The sequence below is a fragment of the Solanum stenotomum genome, chromosome 1 (assembly GCF_019186545.1).
Source record: "Solanum stenotomum isolate F172 chromosome 1, ASM1918654v1, whole genome shotgun sequence".
In the NCBI taxonomy this organism is placed as follows: domain Eukaryota; kingdom Viridiplantae; phylum Streptophyta; class Magnoliopsida; order Solanales; family Solanaceae; genus Solanum; species Solanum stenotomum.
The window spans coordinates 32221225-32237112 of record NC_064282.1 but is presented as its reverse complement, the minus strand read 5'-3'; the positions used below and the strand labels follow the sequence as shown (position 1 = coordinate 32237112).

Here is a 15888-nt window from a genome sequence, read left to right as displayed (position 1 = left end):
AAGAAACAACAAAGTTAAAGAGTATTTTCAATAAGAAAATTAAAACTAGTAGAGAAATGGAATCAGAAACAGATTAGAAACAATCTAAAAAAAAATTCTCAAAGAAACAAAAATCGAGCTCACTAAATGCACAATGTCTCATTAAGGAAATTATTCCCTTCAAGTACCCGAGGTTAATGAAATATATCCTTACATGATAGAACGATCTTACTTACCGGTGTATCGGTACCTAAAACCACGGTGTCAGCGAACCACTCAACGGCAGTAAAGTACACATAAAATACTAGATTTAGTAGTAGTAGAAGAAGTCTAGAAAATTCATTTTTTAACTAAAATGAGAGGAAATCCCTCAATTTATAGAAAACAAAGGGTAGTGTGAAAAGGTTCTTATTGTGCCTTACCAGAAAAGTCACAAACCTTTGGAAAAGTCACAATCTTTCGAAAAGGTCACAACCTTTCATAAAAGTCGCAACCTTTCATAAAAGTCGCAACTTTTCATAAAAGTTGCAACTCTTCATAAAAGTTCCAACTCTTCATAAAAGTCGCAACTTTTCATAAAAGTCACAACTCTTTGTAAAAGTCGCAACTCTTCATTTTCCATTCACACCTTTTAAAATCCAACAATCCCCCACATGAATGGGGAATGACTCCAAGACAAAGAAACGGACAAGTATGTGTACTTTACAAGCAAGAATTAATTGCATATGGATAAGTAGGTTTCCCCTTGGAGTTTTCATAGTGAACATATGTCACTCGGTCAATCGGTAGATGCGATATCTTTGAACCGTCAAGCTTTGGTGTATACCTAGACAACCATATGTCACACAATTAACCTGTTACCATTTATGGTTCTTACAGTTGTACTTGTTTCAGCCATGAACACCTCATGGTTTCATGAGTGTATAGAGAGATGGGCTTTTGACAATCATCCTCTTTGAAGCGACTTACTCTTCACACTCACATAGGTGATTTCTAACTGTGTTATCGCGTAGATACACTATTTGGTCAAATCTGCCAAACTTAGCCAATTATTAAAAATTTTAAGCTTTATTAACTCATTAACAAGCCTTAATGTTTTAACCTCGCTCTTGAACATTGTCTTCATCATGAGAATGGATTGAGTTGATTGACAATATGTTGAACCATCAGTCACAACTTTGTTTTTCTCCTTGAATCTAGCTCTTGGGATCTCCAGTCTACTAGATAGAGTTACCGCCATGCTGACTTGTCCTAAGCCGTAAACCCATTCTCTTAGATGATCTTTCAACTTTCTCTCTACTTAGGCCCTTTTGTAAGTGGATCCGACACATTATCCTTTGACTTTACATAGTTAATTGTGATAATTCCATAAGAGAGTAGTTTTCTAACGGTATTATGTCTATGTCTGACATGACGAGACTTTACGTTAGACATCATGCTCCATGCCCTACCTATTGCATCTTGACTATCAAAGTGTATGCATACTGATGCCCATGGTTTGGACAAAAAAAGAATATCTATCAAGAAATTCCGGAGTCTTTCAACTTATTCACCGGCCTTATCTAGAGCACCTAGCTCAGAGATCATTGTAGAGCTAGCGATACATGTCTTTTTGGAAGATTTCCAAGAGACTGCTCCTCTATCAATTGTAAATACATATCCACTCGTGGATTTTACTTCATTTGATCCTGGTGATCCAATTTGAATCACTATATCCTTTCAATACTGCTGGATATTTGTTATAATGCATGACATAGTTTTGAGTATGTTATAAATACCCCAAAACTCTTTTCATTGTCATCCAATGAGTTCAATTGGGATCACTCGTGAACCGACTCAGTTTATTAATAGAACATACTATATCTAATTGCGTACACTTCTTGATATACATCATACTTCCCAATACTCTAGCATAATCCAATTATGAGTCACTTTCGCCTTCACTCATTTGAAATGCAAAGCTCACATTTATTGGAGTCTTGACCGTATTGAAATCCAACTATTTGAACTAGTCAAGTACCTTTTCGATGCAATGAGACCGTGCCAATGGTAAACATTATGGAGTTCTAAGGATTCTTATACCTAAGATCGCATCAACAACTCCAATATCTTTCATATCAAACTTGCTTTCTAGCATACATTTAGTAGCATTTATGTCATTAGTGTCTCTACTGATGATCAACATGTCATCAATATACAAACAAACAATAACCATGTGATTTTAATGTAAACACATTTATCACTTACATCATTCTTAAATCCATTTGCCAACATGGTTTGGTCAAATTTTTTATGTCATTGTTTGGGTGCTTGTTTTAGTCCATAAAGTGACTTAACAAGTTTGCACACTTTCTTTTCTTTACCAAGGACCACAAAACCCTCGGGCTGTTCTATGTAAATTTCTTCCTCCGATTGTCTATTTAAGAAAGTTATTTTCACATTCATTTGATGAATTTGGAGGTCATATACCGCAACTAATAATATTAACATCCGAATGAATGTAATTCTAGTTACTGACGAATATATATCGACAAGATCAAGACCTTGTTTCTGCCTAAAGCCTTTAACAAAAAAAGTCTTGCTTTATATTTGTCAACAGTTCCATCGATTTTCATTTTCCTTCTGAAGATTCGCTTTGAACCTAAAGGTTTATTTTCTGAAAGAAAATCAATTAACTTCCAATATGGTTGCTCAAGATTGCATCAATCTCACTATTGACATCATTTTTCCAAAAGAATGAGTCTACAGAAGACACAAGAAATGTTACAAAATCATATTCGGAGGAAGTAGATGTCCTTTTACATTTACTACGCCTATGAATCTCTTTATTAAGTACATTCTTTTTCTTTTCCTTTCCAAGGTCTTTTAGACCCTTCACTAGACTACTCAAGTCTAATTTTAGACTACTCAAGTCTAATTTTACAGTCCACAATCATAGGTCCTATTTTAATCCTTGTGAACTTGGACTTTGGCTAGACACCCCCACACTTTGAAATATTTCATGTTGGATTTCCTTCCTTTCCATTTCTCATATGGAATAGATTGTGTCCTGAACAAACACATTTGCTTTCTTTCTGAAAAGACAAAACTTGTGTTATTCCCTTTTGCAGTAAGGATAGCTTCTCCACATAAATTATGTGGTAAACCTAAACTCATAAGTAATGTAGCCATCATTTCCTTCAAAGTTCAGTTTGTTTTTCCTTCTGCATTTCCATTAGATTGAGGTGAATAGGGCAGTAGTTTGTTGGATAAATCCACTTTCCAAACATATTTCTGCAGAATGAGATTTATATTCTCCATCCCTATCACTTCTTATCTTTTGCCCAATTGATTTTCAACTTTAATATTATATTGTCTAAACATTTCTATTTTCTTCATCCTTACTATTTAGTAAATAGACATAGTCATTTCTAATCAATTGTCAATGAAAGTTATGAGATACTTTTTCCCACCCCGAGATGGTGTTGATTTCATATCACAAATGTCAGTGTAAATCAATTCTAAGGGATTAGAATTCCTTTCAACAGATTTATAAGAATGTTTAGCATACTTAGATTTCACACAAACTTGACATTTTTATTTATTGCACTCAAAGTTATAGTGCTTGAATTCTCTTTGACAATCTTTACACAATGTCAAAGTTCATTCCATAGAGCCACAAAATCACAAACTCTAAGTCATTGGTATTTTTCCTCTATCACAAATAGACATACCACTTAGTATTTAGAATACTAACAATAAAGAAAAAATATTTTGTACAATTTGTTTCTATATAAAAGTGAAGTTTCTAGAAAGTCAAAAGTACAAGATTGACTTATTATGTGAAGTTTTCATATTCTTCAAACCAATAAAATTTCACATGGAGTACAAAACTACAAAAGTTTTTTTTTTTACCAAACAGAATTAAACATATTCTTAGATTATCACATAGATATGTTTTTCTTTTCAAATAGCCTTCCAACTATAACATTTTGACCTACTATTTTATCACACAAAAATGTGCATCTCTCATTCTGCAAACTAAAGAATTTTAAAGGCAACACTTTTTGCCAAAGAAAATTCATTCAAAAATCATATGGTTTGCAGATATTTTTCCAAAGACATACATGATAAATATCAAAACTGTTAACTTTTAGAAACTATTTTCCTCCTTAGATAAATAATAAGCAAGTTACCTGGTGCAATATTTAATCGAAATACCACCAATTCTTCTAGTACGTTGTCACTTCGACCTTGCTAAACAAAGCACCGAATTCTGGAGAAGCAATGCATTAATCTTCTACTTCCATGATATGTTTCTCTCAATCAGTAGAATACAAGAAGTACCAACAGTATAATAATTTCCTTAAGATTGTTGTTCATCTTGTATTCCTAAGATACTAAGAACAAAATTTTAAAGAACTTGGTAAGAAACAACAAAATTTTAAGAGTATTTTCAAACAAAAAAATTAAAATTAGTAGAGAAATGAAATCAGAAACAGATTAGAAACAATATAAAAATATTTTTCTCAAAGAAAGAAAATCAAGCTCACTGAATGCACAGTGTCCCCTTAAGAAAATTATTCCCCTCAAGTACCCGAGGTTAATGAAATATATCCTCCCAGGATAGAATGATCTTACTCACCGGTGTATCGGTACCTAAAACCACGGTGTCAGCGAACCACTCAACGGCAGTAAAGTACACTTAAAATACTAGATTTAGTAGTAGTAGAAGAAGTCTAGAAAAAATCATTTTTTAAACTAAAATAAGAGGAAATCCCTCAATTTATAGAAAATAAAGGGTAGTGTGAAAAAGTTCTTATTGTGCCTTACCGGAAAGGTCACAAACCTTTGAAAAAGTCACAAGCTTTTGGAAAGGTCACAACCTTTCATAAAAGTCACAACTTTTCATAAAAGTCACAACTTTTTGTAAAAGTTGCAACTTTTCATAAAAGTCACAACTCTTCATAAAAGTCGCAACTTTTCATAAAAGTCATAACTCTTTATAAAAGTCGCAACTCTTCATTTTCCATTCACACATTTTAAAACCCTACATCATCTTGCAATTTTCAGTTGCATTCTTGTTTTCAACTTGCAATTTTCAGTTACATTCAGTTGCACTTTCGTTTTCAACTTGTAATTTTAGTCCAAATTCTCTTGATTGCACCTCATTAGTAGCAACTTACTAATCATTGCAAACACCTGAAGCATTCACAATTTTTTTTGCTGCTATCTCTCTAGGTTTAGGACATAGAGCTAAGTCAGCTAATTCTCGATCATCTAAAACATCTTTATTTCCAGTAGCTTTTTGATGACCACTATTACTCCATTTAGCTGCACGATTTTGCTCAGAAGTGGCAGCAACCAATTGTCATCTAAAGCGTAGCATTACTTTGATCGACATCTACAACCCTTCTTTTTTCATTTAATATTTTCCTCGAATCACCTTGATATTTTTCAATATCGCTAGTACCTTTTAAAGCAGCTTTAATGATATCATCAGTTTATTTGTTATTTAAGATCAAACGACAACTAAAGAGGGTTGTTAGTTCCGCCCCACTAAAGAGGCTCACGTAAATAGGAAGAATTCATCTAGTATTTCTCTTCACTGATCACTAGGCCACATTGTTGAACGTGAGGTACATTTCCGGTGCATATTGAACCTGAAATAGGGAGGTAAATATGTCCATACATTATAGGGCTATATATACCAGAACATGAGAAATTATATTTTCTTGTCTAATTTTGTGGCATTTGTATAGGCAAATTAAGTGTTAGGGATAGCAGCGAGTGATGAATGGAATCTGAACATTTTAAAGTTGAAAACGAAAAGGAACCACAGATATATAGTGTTCAAGATTGATAATTCAATGCATCAAGTTATGGTTGAGAAAGTTGGGAGACATGATGAGACTTGTGAAGATTTTGCCAATGAATTACCTGATTACGTAAATAATTTCTTTTACACTATCGGTGTTCAAAACTTAAGCTCTAATTTGTTTATGTAGCTAACTAAAACATGTTTAATTTTTACATGGTTGGATTGTAGAGGCCTTTGTCATTTGTTGTTTCTTTTACTATGGTGTTCAATTTTGTCTATGTAGGCTACTAATATGATGATCTTGTGACAAGTTAAGCCTCAATGTTCATTTGAATTTTGAACCTACTTGTAACACCTCGAATTCAGAAAGGGTAGAATTTGCAGCTTTTGAAGGACCTGGTGATAGTATCGACGGAGCCACCTATGACCTGTGGACTGACTCACGGTCCGTAGGTCAGCTTCGTGGTAGGCCAGTCCAATTTTCCAAGAATGTCAAGTTTTCTGTAATTTTCAACGGTTCACCAGGACGGTCAGTCATCCAATCCATGAGTCATAGATAGGTTTCGTAGGTGAGTCCCAGACTTAGAGAGATTTTGAGGTTGAAAGTCAAGATCGACGATCGGGACCCAGGCCCGTTGTCTGGAGCACGGGCCATAGGTGGGGCCCATCATTTGAGATCCTGAAACAAAAATCTTTGAACCCATCGATGGCCGACCAGGACAGTCCGTTGGTGGAACCACTGACCATAGATCACCACCATCGACTGTGTCGATAATTAATTTAATTAAGGTATTTTGGGTCTTTTTCTAATCATTCTAGCATAACACTACGTCGTTTTACTCTTCACCAAAACCCCTATATAAGTGTTTTTAACCCCAAATTTTCCCAATTGAAATCACTCTCACATTCCTAAAAGAAAAACAAGTCTTCCTCTTCAAAATATTTCTCTTTCTAGAAAGCTTGAAGAAGAATGAGTCAACCTAGGGTTTCAAGTCAAGCCTCCAATTCCACTATTGAAGGCAAGCTCTTGGCATTGAGGTATGATAGTTTTCATCCATCGAGCCCTTTCCTCCATGGTGTTCCCAAATTCCCTAATTTTCAAAGTTAGAAATCTTTAATTGAATTAGGGTTTTTCTTCCATGTTATGGGTTTTCTTAATTATTGATTTATTTGATTGTTTTATGATCTTTCAAGCATGAATTGATATAATTATATGATTTTATGATGAATCCCATGCATATCCCATATTTTTTTCAAGTTATGATGATCTAATGTGGGTTGTGGAATTATGAAAGATGAATTTATGAAATCACTCATGTTCTCATGAAATTGAGGTAGATGTTTTAAGAAGGCTTTGAGAGTGAGTATCAATGTTGTTGTTGTTGTGTTGCTGAAAGGATTTCTTGCATAACTACCTCATGCATGAATGTGAAAGGTTTTCTCACATAAAGGATTTTAAGGTTGAAAGATCTTCTCACCTAAAATGAATCAAAGATAAGGAACTATATATTCTAATGAAACTTAACTTGGATTGGTTGATTAATTGTACCTTTCCATGGATGACATATGACATAGCTTGGATTGGCAAGATGATGTGCCCTTCCATGGATAATAAAGGCATGTTAAGAAAATAACTATTCCGTGGAATTTATGCTTAGCACCGAGAAACAAATTGAGATGAGAGCTCTCCCGTTAGTAGTGTGAACACCTAATTTTTGACCAAAACATAAAGATTTTACACCCAAGTTTAATATTTCAGTAGGGTTATATTTAAAATAAATGAAAAATAAATAAACTGAAAATTACAACAAATTATAAGCTCACTTTATGTTTAAAGTTTAATAAAGAAAGTTTTTGAATTTAACGTATTTTTGTTTTAATCTTTCAACTTTTATCTAGTCTAAAAAAATAATAATAGTCGTATATATCATGGAAAAGTAGAAAAAAATGATAAAAAAAGATAAAAACAAGAGTCCTAAAAATTTCAAATTACCTTACCCTTTTTCATAATTATCCTCAAACTCCATAACTATTTTTTCCTAAAAATGCTCCCCCCATTTAAGTTTTGTTTTTCCCCTCATATGTTGCAACTTGCACGATTTTTCTTCTTCTTTTTTTTCTTCCATAAATACGTCTATTCTTCTTTCTTTTTGTTTTTATTTTTTGTGTTTTGTTTTGTTTTATTAATATTATATTGTTATTTTATTTTATTTTTCTTCCTTTATCTCAACCCTAAAATTCTCAACTAAATTTTAAATTAAATCCTATTCCCACTCCATCACATTCCTTTTAATTAGCACCAGACTCACACCCAAAGCTATTATAAAAACACACGTTCAGAAAAAGAAAAGGGGGATAGAAACACAGAGAGAAAAAGATAATAAAAGTAAGTTTTATTTTGAAAATTAAGTCAGTGTTCAAAGTTTTGCTCAAGGTTTCGGATTCGTGGCTCTTTAAAGTTAATATTAGCTATTAACTTTGGAAATCAGTAGATCGTAGCAGTTGTTTTTGTGGTATTAATTTTCGCAGCGAGGTAACTCTAAATTCTTGCATGAGTTAAATAAAGTACTTGTATGAAAACTCGATTCCAATAATATGAAGTTCTTTGAATCGCATGTTATTATTATGTAATATCAATCTGTGATGCATGTTGTGATTATTTTTTTTTGAGAATTTACGAATGCTTAGGAAAACGGAACCGAAGATGTTTCTTGCTTAAAAAATAATATAAAAAATAAAATAAAAATAAAAGATGTATCATACATTTTTTATTATTGTTTTGAATAGCTAATGTTGAATTTAGTTTAGATGCAATTAATATTGAAATTAGTTTCATGATATTTAGTTTTGAATAGCTAATGTTTTTTGGACCTTAGTTTTCACTTAAGAAAATTTTGTTGAAATTATTTGTAGACTTGTTAGATTAGGATATAAACTAAAGTTTAATTGATTAGTGCTTTAGAAAACCTATGAGGAATGTGTTTTAGTTTTTTTTAATATATTATTTTGATAAAAAATAGTTTGCCTTTAGAATAAGTGTTAAGATGATTATCGCTTAAATTCAAATTATTAAGATGTATAATTAATAGGATATATGAATACTTATTTAGAGATTTATGGTAAAAAATAAATAATGAATAATTAGGAAAACTAATTTTAAAAAAATGAGATAGCATAAGAAAAAAATAAATAAAAATAAAAACAGAACAAACGCAAACTGAAAAGAATAATAATAAAAAATAGAGCGTAACAGAAATAAAAAAAAAATTTAACCAAAAAAGTAAGAAGAACAAAAAATAAATAAAGGAACATAATGTAAAAATGAAAAAGTAAAATAATAAAAAATATATAAAGAAAAGGAAACGGAAAACGTAAAAAAAAAATGATTAAAACAATAAAATAAAATAAACAATAATAAAAAAAAGACGAGAAACAGAATGTCCAAAAAGAATAAAAAATATAAAAATAAAGGATAAAGTAGAAAGAAACAAAAAAAAATGTAAAACAAATAAATACAAAGAGACAGAATGAAAACAAAATTAAAAAAAAATATAAATTAATAAAACCAAAACGTAAAAAAGGAAAAAAAGTAAGAAAAAAAAAGATATTAAAAATTAAGAAGGAAAAATATTTCTAAAAATAGTCCTAATCTATTTAGAATTTCTTGTTAAAACTAATTCCAAATCACATAAAATTTTATTTCTATTTTAAATCTAACAAAAAAAAAATACAATCCTAAAATACTCAAACTCAAAAACTCTCAATCCTACACAAATTCTAATTCCTAGCAATTAGATACCTATATATTTTCTATCCACAATAAAAATAAATAAATACAAATACATGAAAAAGAAAAGGAGAAGAAAAGAAATTACAAGACATTTCAAGATTTGTAAATATCCATCTATTAACTTTACTTTATGTTTGAATAAATTTATGTGATATACATTTTTTTTTTAATTAACGAACATATACTAAAATAATATAAATAGGTTTAAAATAAATCAGATAATGAGGTAAATAACTTTTATTAATAAGTTAATAATACAATATTCGAAAATTAATTTAAGTCATAAATAGTCAATGAAGCGACCGTGCTAGAACCGCGGGACTCGAGGGGTGCCTAATACCTTCCCCTTGGTTAACAGAATTCCTTATCGGATCTTTATTTGCACAGACCGAATAAAATAAAGAGTCAAATTTCCTTTTGATTAGGGATTTAAACAAGGTGACTTGGAACACCAAAACTCAATTTCAAGTGGCGACTCTGAATAATAAAATAATTCCTTTTCAAAATGTCACATTAATTGGAAAAACTATTTCTTTCAAAAACATACTACATTTAAATTTTGAGGGAAAAAAAAAGGGTGTGACAGATGGCGACTTTGCTGGGGAGTAACCAGAATTCGAGCTTGTAAATATTGACTTATGTATGACTTTATTTATTTATTTCTTCATTTATGTTTTGAATATTGTATTTGTTGGCTGAATGTGCTAATTGTTTACCTTTTTACTATTTTAATATTATTTGAATTACATTATAACTGTCTTCTCTCGCGCACCCCTCTGAGTCTTCTATAATACAATTATGGAAATTGCGACTGCGCACCCCACTTCTGTCAAGAGAGCCAGTGGATCTTCGATCCATGGTGAAGGATTTTTAGTCACACATGTTTAGAATAGGGAACACCCATGCACAAAGCTGAAAAGCACTGCTACCGGTACGTTGCTACTCCCTAACTCGAGTTGTCCACTCGTTTTACAGCCAGTCTAGATACCTTTCTCCACAAGTTCAACCTTAGTAGAACTGAAACCTTCAGACATGATATCCTTACTAGGTTCCGCTTTATCTGCATCATGTGCATCTAACTTAGCAAGACTCGGCATGGAGGCCGGGTCTGTCTAGGACAGGTACCTTTTCTTGAGACCATTATATACATTTTTGTGTTACTTTTTGCATTATGTGGAAGACTATAACAAATGTTGACCGGCTTTAAATAATTGACAAAAACAAGAAATGTCTATTTTTACCCACTTTCAACAAATAATTCAAGATAAACAAAGTGAAAAATAATATATATATATATATATATATATAACCCTCAATTGTATTCTCGCTTTTTTCAAAACATCAAGTTTTTTTTTAAAAAATAATAATAATAATAATAATGCATGTAAAAAATAATAAATATTATATATATATGTATGTCTTCAAATTTGTTTCAAATAGTACATTTTCACCTTTTTTTTTCATTCTTCATGATTCACTTGTCAAAATTATCTCTTTATCCGGTCATTCTCTCCGAAAACAACTCAGGCTTCCCCTAAAGAAGTTCAACAAAAGTCGTTTTTGAAAGAATGACCACTTTAGGCATTCTGTGTCATTTTTCATATATCTATTTTTTTAATTTTTTTTAACTACTCCGACAAATGATTTCTAATGATCAAAATTTCATAAGTTAAATTTGGTTTTCAATCGTGAGTTTCTTTTCCTAACCAAGTAATCATGAGATCTATGAGATGTGATAAAAGACCAAGGGATGAAGCAGTCGAAATGGTCAATGATTCCCCAAATTTCATGATCACGGATAAAACCCCACCACTACTCATGGCTTGGTGAAACGATATGCATGAGTTTAGGCGAACTGAGATATTCAAACATCTTGGTTTCCTCACAGATATCATGAGATTTAGTCCTGACAGAGATTTGATTGAGGCTTTGATCCCGTTTTGGGATTCTACAAGCAATGTGTTTCGCTTTAGCGATTTTGAGTTGACGCCTACATTGGAGGAGTTGGATGGTTTCACAGGGTTAGGCAAGGATCTCCAAAGTAAAACACTCATAGCCCCAAGAAGCGTCAGCAGGAACAAATTTTTAGAACAAATGCACATCATCCATCCTCATAAGGAGTGTTTCAATAATGGATTGGTTTCCTTGGAATTTCTATACTCAAGATATGGAAAGAAAGAAGGATTTTCAGACTACAGGAAGCAACTTAAAAATGGGCAACACCTCCCTACCTGGGAAAAGCATAGACAAGAAGCATTCATGGTGGCCTTTTTGGGAACCATGGTTTTTCCAGGAAAAGATAAAAAAAATCAGTATTCGTCTGTCGAGAATAGTCGTTGTTATGATGAAGAAAAAGAAATCCACTATCTTGCCAATGATGTTGGCTGACATTTATCGTGCTTTAACTAAATGTAGGGAAGGGGGAGNATAATGGATTGGTTTTCTTGGAATTTCTATACTCAAGATATGGAAAGAAAGAAGGATTTTCAGACTAGGGAAGCAACTTAAAAATGGGCAACACCTCCCTACCTGGAAAAAGCATAGACAAGAAGCATTCATGGTGGCCTTTTTGGGAACCATGGTTTTTCCAGGAAAAGATTAAAAAAATCAGTATTCGTCTGTCGAGAATAATCGTTGTTATGATGAAGAAAAAGAAATCCACTATCTTGCCAATGATGTTGGCTGACATTTATCGTGCTTTAACTAAATGTAGGGAAGGGGGAGATTGTTTTTTAAGATTGTAGCATTCTATTGCAAATGTGATTTTTGGAGCACTTGTATCGCTATCGTTTTGCAACAGATTTCAAATCTGAATGGACGAATTATATTTTGAGCCACCCAGATAGGATGAAGGTATTAATAGACAAATTGCCAAATGGTGTCAAAGCGTGGAGACATTATCTTCTTAAATTAACTGCATCTGATATTACATGGAACTATCATTGGTTCCCTGTGAGTGAGGTAATTGTTATGTCTTCCTATCGTCCATTCTTTGTTCTGACAGGCCTTCGAGGATTCCAACCATACATACCCCTTCGGGTGCTACGCCAACTAGGACAAAGACAAATCTTACCTAGGTCCGAGGATACACAGAGTTTCGTATGGGAGGTGTCGTCTGAAGATCGAGATCGAGAATCACAAGCTCAAAAGATTTGGGGTGGTAGTCGAACTTTAAGCTCGAAAGCTATGGTAGACTATCGTGTTGAAGGAGAAGTAGACCTCTCATACCTCAATTGGTTCTTTGATCAAGCCCCCCTCAAAGTAATGCCCGAAGGATCAACGCGAGAACTCAGAGATCGAGAAAAGGAAATTGAAGTCACAATCAAGCAAGCTCGACTCGAGGTGGAAAGAAATTACAGGTCTACTCTGGATATCCTCAATAATGATCTAAAGAATGTTAGAAAAGAGTTGGCTCAACGTGATGCAATATTCAAAGAGAGAGTTAGGTTGATTCAGAAAAGGGCTGAAAAGAAACATCGATCCACCATTCGAACCTTACATGAGGATTTGGGCATTGTCACAGGCGCTATGGAGCAACAAGAGGAGGAGTATAAAAAAGAAAAGACCCTCTTAATGCACACATAAGCTAGACTACAAAATCAGTTAAAAGCTTCGATGGGATGAGAAACAGACATAGCAAAGCGTTTCACATCGTATCAAGCAGAAGTCGCGATCGAGAGAAACCAATGGATGGGGGAGCATGAAGAACTTCATAATCAAATCGAAGAGCTTCAGGCACATGAAGAGGATTTGACCCACACGGTTGGTACTACTCAAGAATGGTTGCAGAATTGTCACGAGAATATGGAGGAGGCCAAAGGATAAGTGCTTCAACTGACAGAGAGCTTGATTGATGTTTATGGTGGTTATCTACATCGGAGTGATGAGAGCCTGGGTCGACATGCGCGTGCACTGGCCCCACATCTGCCAAAAGCTTTGTTCAAGGTTTACTCTAGCATAGGGGGCAATTGATGATCGAGAAATATTGGAGAAGGATTTTTTTTTATTATTATTATTTCTTTTATTTTCATTTTTATCGAAGTTTGTTTCAATCTTTAAGTACTTTGATGTTTGGGTCATTTATTTTAAGAACATTTTGATTTGAATGATGTCTTCATGTTAAGATAAATAAATGTCGTGTTTTTTTTTTTTAATAATTCTTCTTCACGAACTACGTAATGATCTGATTCATGTTCAATATGATACGTAGGCAACCTTCAACAGGTTCGATCAAAATGCGTTCAAAATATTCAGATGAGTAAAGTATGGGACTAAAAGACATAAGCAAGTTGTCCAAAGCCGGGATGAAACATAAAAGTCTTCCAAAACTCATTGTAGAGATAGGAATAATTTAGGTGCATAACATACAACGTGTGATTAATATTGCAAAGTGTTGAATCCTAACACATTTGTTTTTATATATAAGAGAGAAATAGTTTAAAGGTGGTTGGTTTGTGAAGAAAGCTGACATCTCATCAATATAACACAAGATCAAAAGGGAAAGCAAAAATGACACGGAAAGATGGAACAGAGTCGGGAAATGACGAAGTCCAAAATCAAAAGGTTGCACAAGAGTCAGCATTTGTAGAAGAGGTCAAAATGTTGAGACAACAGATGGCCAAAATGTATGAAGCTTGGATGAATGGGCAAGCTCCCCCATTTTCAATTCGGGAATACCTGAATGTGAATATGTCATTCCCCATTCAAGTCTCAACAAGTGACCCGATTTATCCACCTGGATTTGGACCCTATGTTAACACATCTAATACTGCTGGAACTTCCTCGGTACACCCGTTGAATCAACCCATGATGAATAATCCACTCTTCATGCCAACTGTGCAAACTAATGCAATTCCTCAACCAACACTAGTACAAAAATCCAATAATGATCCTATACCCAAAGATCAATACGGCCAAGGTCAGGCCCCTAAATTGACTTTCAAAATTCCTGATTCTTACCACCACACTCATCAATACAGTTCCCCCTTCGAGGTTGAAAAACCCATTAAGGACGAGGAACATGAAGAAATTGCAAGAAAAATGAGGAGTTTGGAGCAAAACATAAGGAATATGCAAGGGCTGGGAGGACACAAAAGTGTCTCGTTCAAGGACTTATGCATGTTTCTAGATTTTCACTTGCCTATAGGGTTCAAAACTCCAAAATTTGATAAGTATAATGGTCATGGTGACCCAGTGGCTCATTTGAAAAGATTTTGTAATCAGCTAAGGGGAGTCGAAGGAAAAGAAGAACTTCTTATGGCTTACTTTGGAGAAAGTCTAACGGGTGTAGCCTCAGAATTGTTTATCAATCAAGATATTTCTCTATGGCATGTCTGGGAGACATGGCGCAAGATTTTGTCCAACAATTCCAATGCAATATCGATATCGTTTCGGATCGCAATTCCCTAGCTAATATGAAGAAAAAATCGTCTGAAAGCTTCAGGGAATATGCCATAAGATGGAGGGAGCAGGCGGCTAGAGTCAAACCGCCGATGACAGACTATGAATTGATTGATGTTTTTCTCCAGGCACAAGAACCTGACTACTTTCATTACCTTCTCGCTGCAATGAGAAAGCCTTTCGCCGAAGCAATTAAGATCAGAGAAATGGTAGAGAACGGCATAAAATCGGGTAAAATTTTAAGCCAGAAAGCCATTAGAGCTACCACACAAGCAATACAAAGTGGGTCAGATAATTTTGTAAATCGAAAAAAGAAAGAGGAAGGGTCCATGATGACGTCTGGATCGAGAGGTGTTCAAATGGGCATGAACCACCCTTATGTTCAAGTCCAACAAGAACAATCTAATTCTCCTCAACATTATTAACCATCCCAATATGCAGTTCTCAACACTCAAGCATATGTCTGACCTTCTCAGCGCCAACAATGGCGGGCACCTGCCCCACAAGATTCTCGCCCCCAACAGCAAAATTTTTAGGCACCCCATAATCTACGTCCCCGGATGGATTGTACAAGAGAACAAGGTCGAAAAGAAAACTTTACCCCAATTGGAGAGTCATATACGAGTTTGTTGCGGAAATTAGTACAATTGAGATTGGTTGAACCTGTCAATCCCGATTTTGTCAATCCGAATGCAAGAGGCTTTGATCCAACTGTTATATTCACGCTAACACTCCAGGTCATAGCACAGAGAATTGTTGGACTCTAAAAAGAGTCATTGAGAAGTTGATTGAGGATAAGGTAATTGAGATACACAATGAGGAAGCGTCAAATGTCACTAATAACCCACTCGCCTGCTCACAATAAGGAGCATGTTGTGGGGATGGTAGACATTTATGAAGATTGTGAGCAAACATGTAG

At 33.8% G+C, this 15888-nt stretch overlaps 1 pseudogene; it reads left to right on the top strand.

Annotated features, from left to right (window-relative positions):
* The first annotated feature begins 1389 nt into the window (after nucleotides 1–1389).
* LOC125874690 (uncharacterized) lies at nucleotides 1390–12000 on the top strand (annotated as a pseudogene).
* The last annotated feature ends 3888 nt before the right edge of the window (nucleotides 12001–15888 follow it).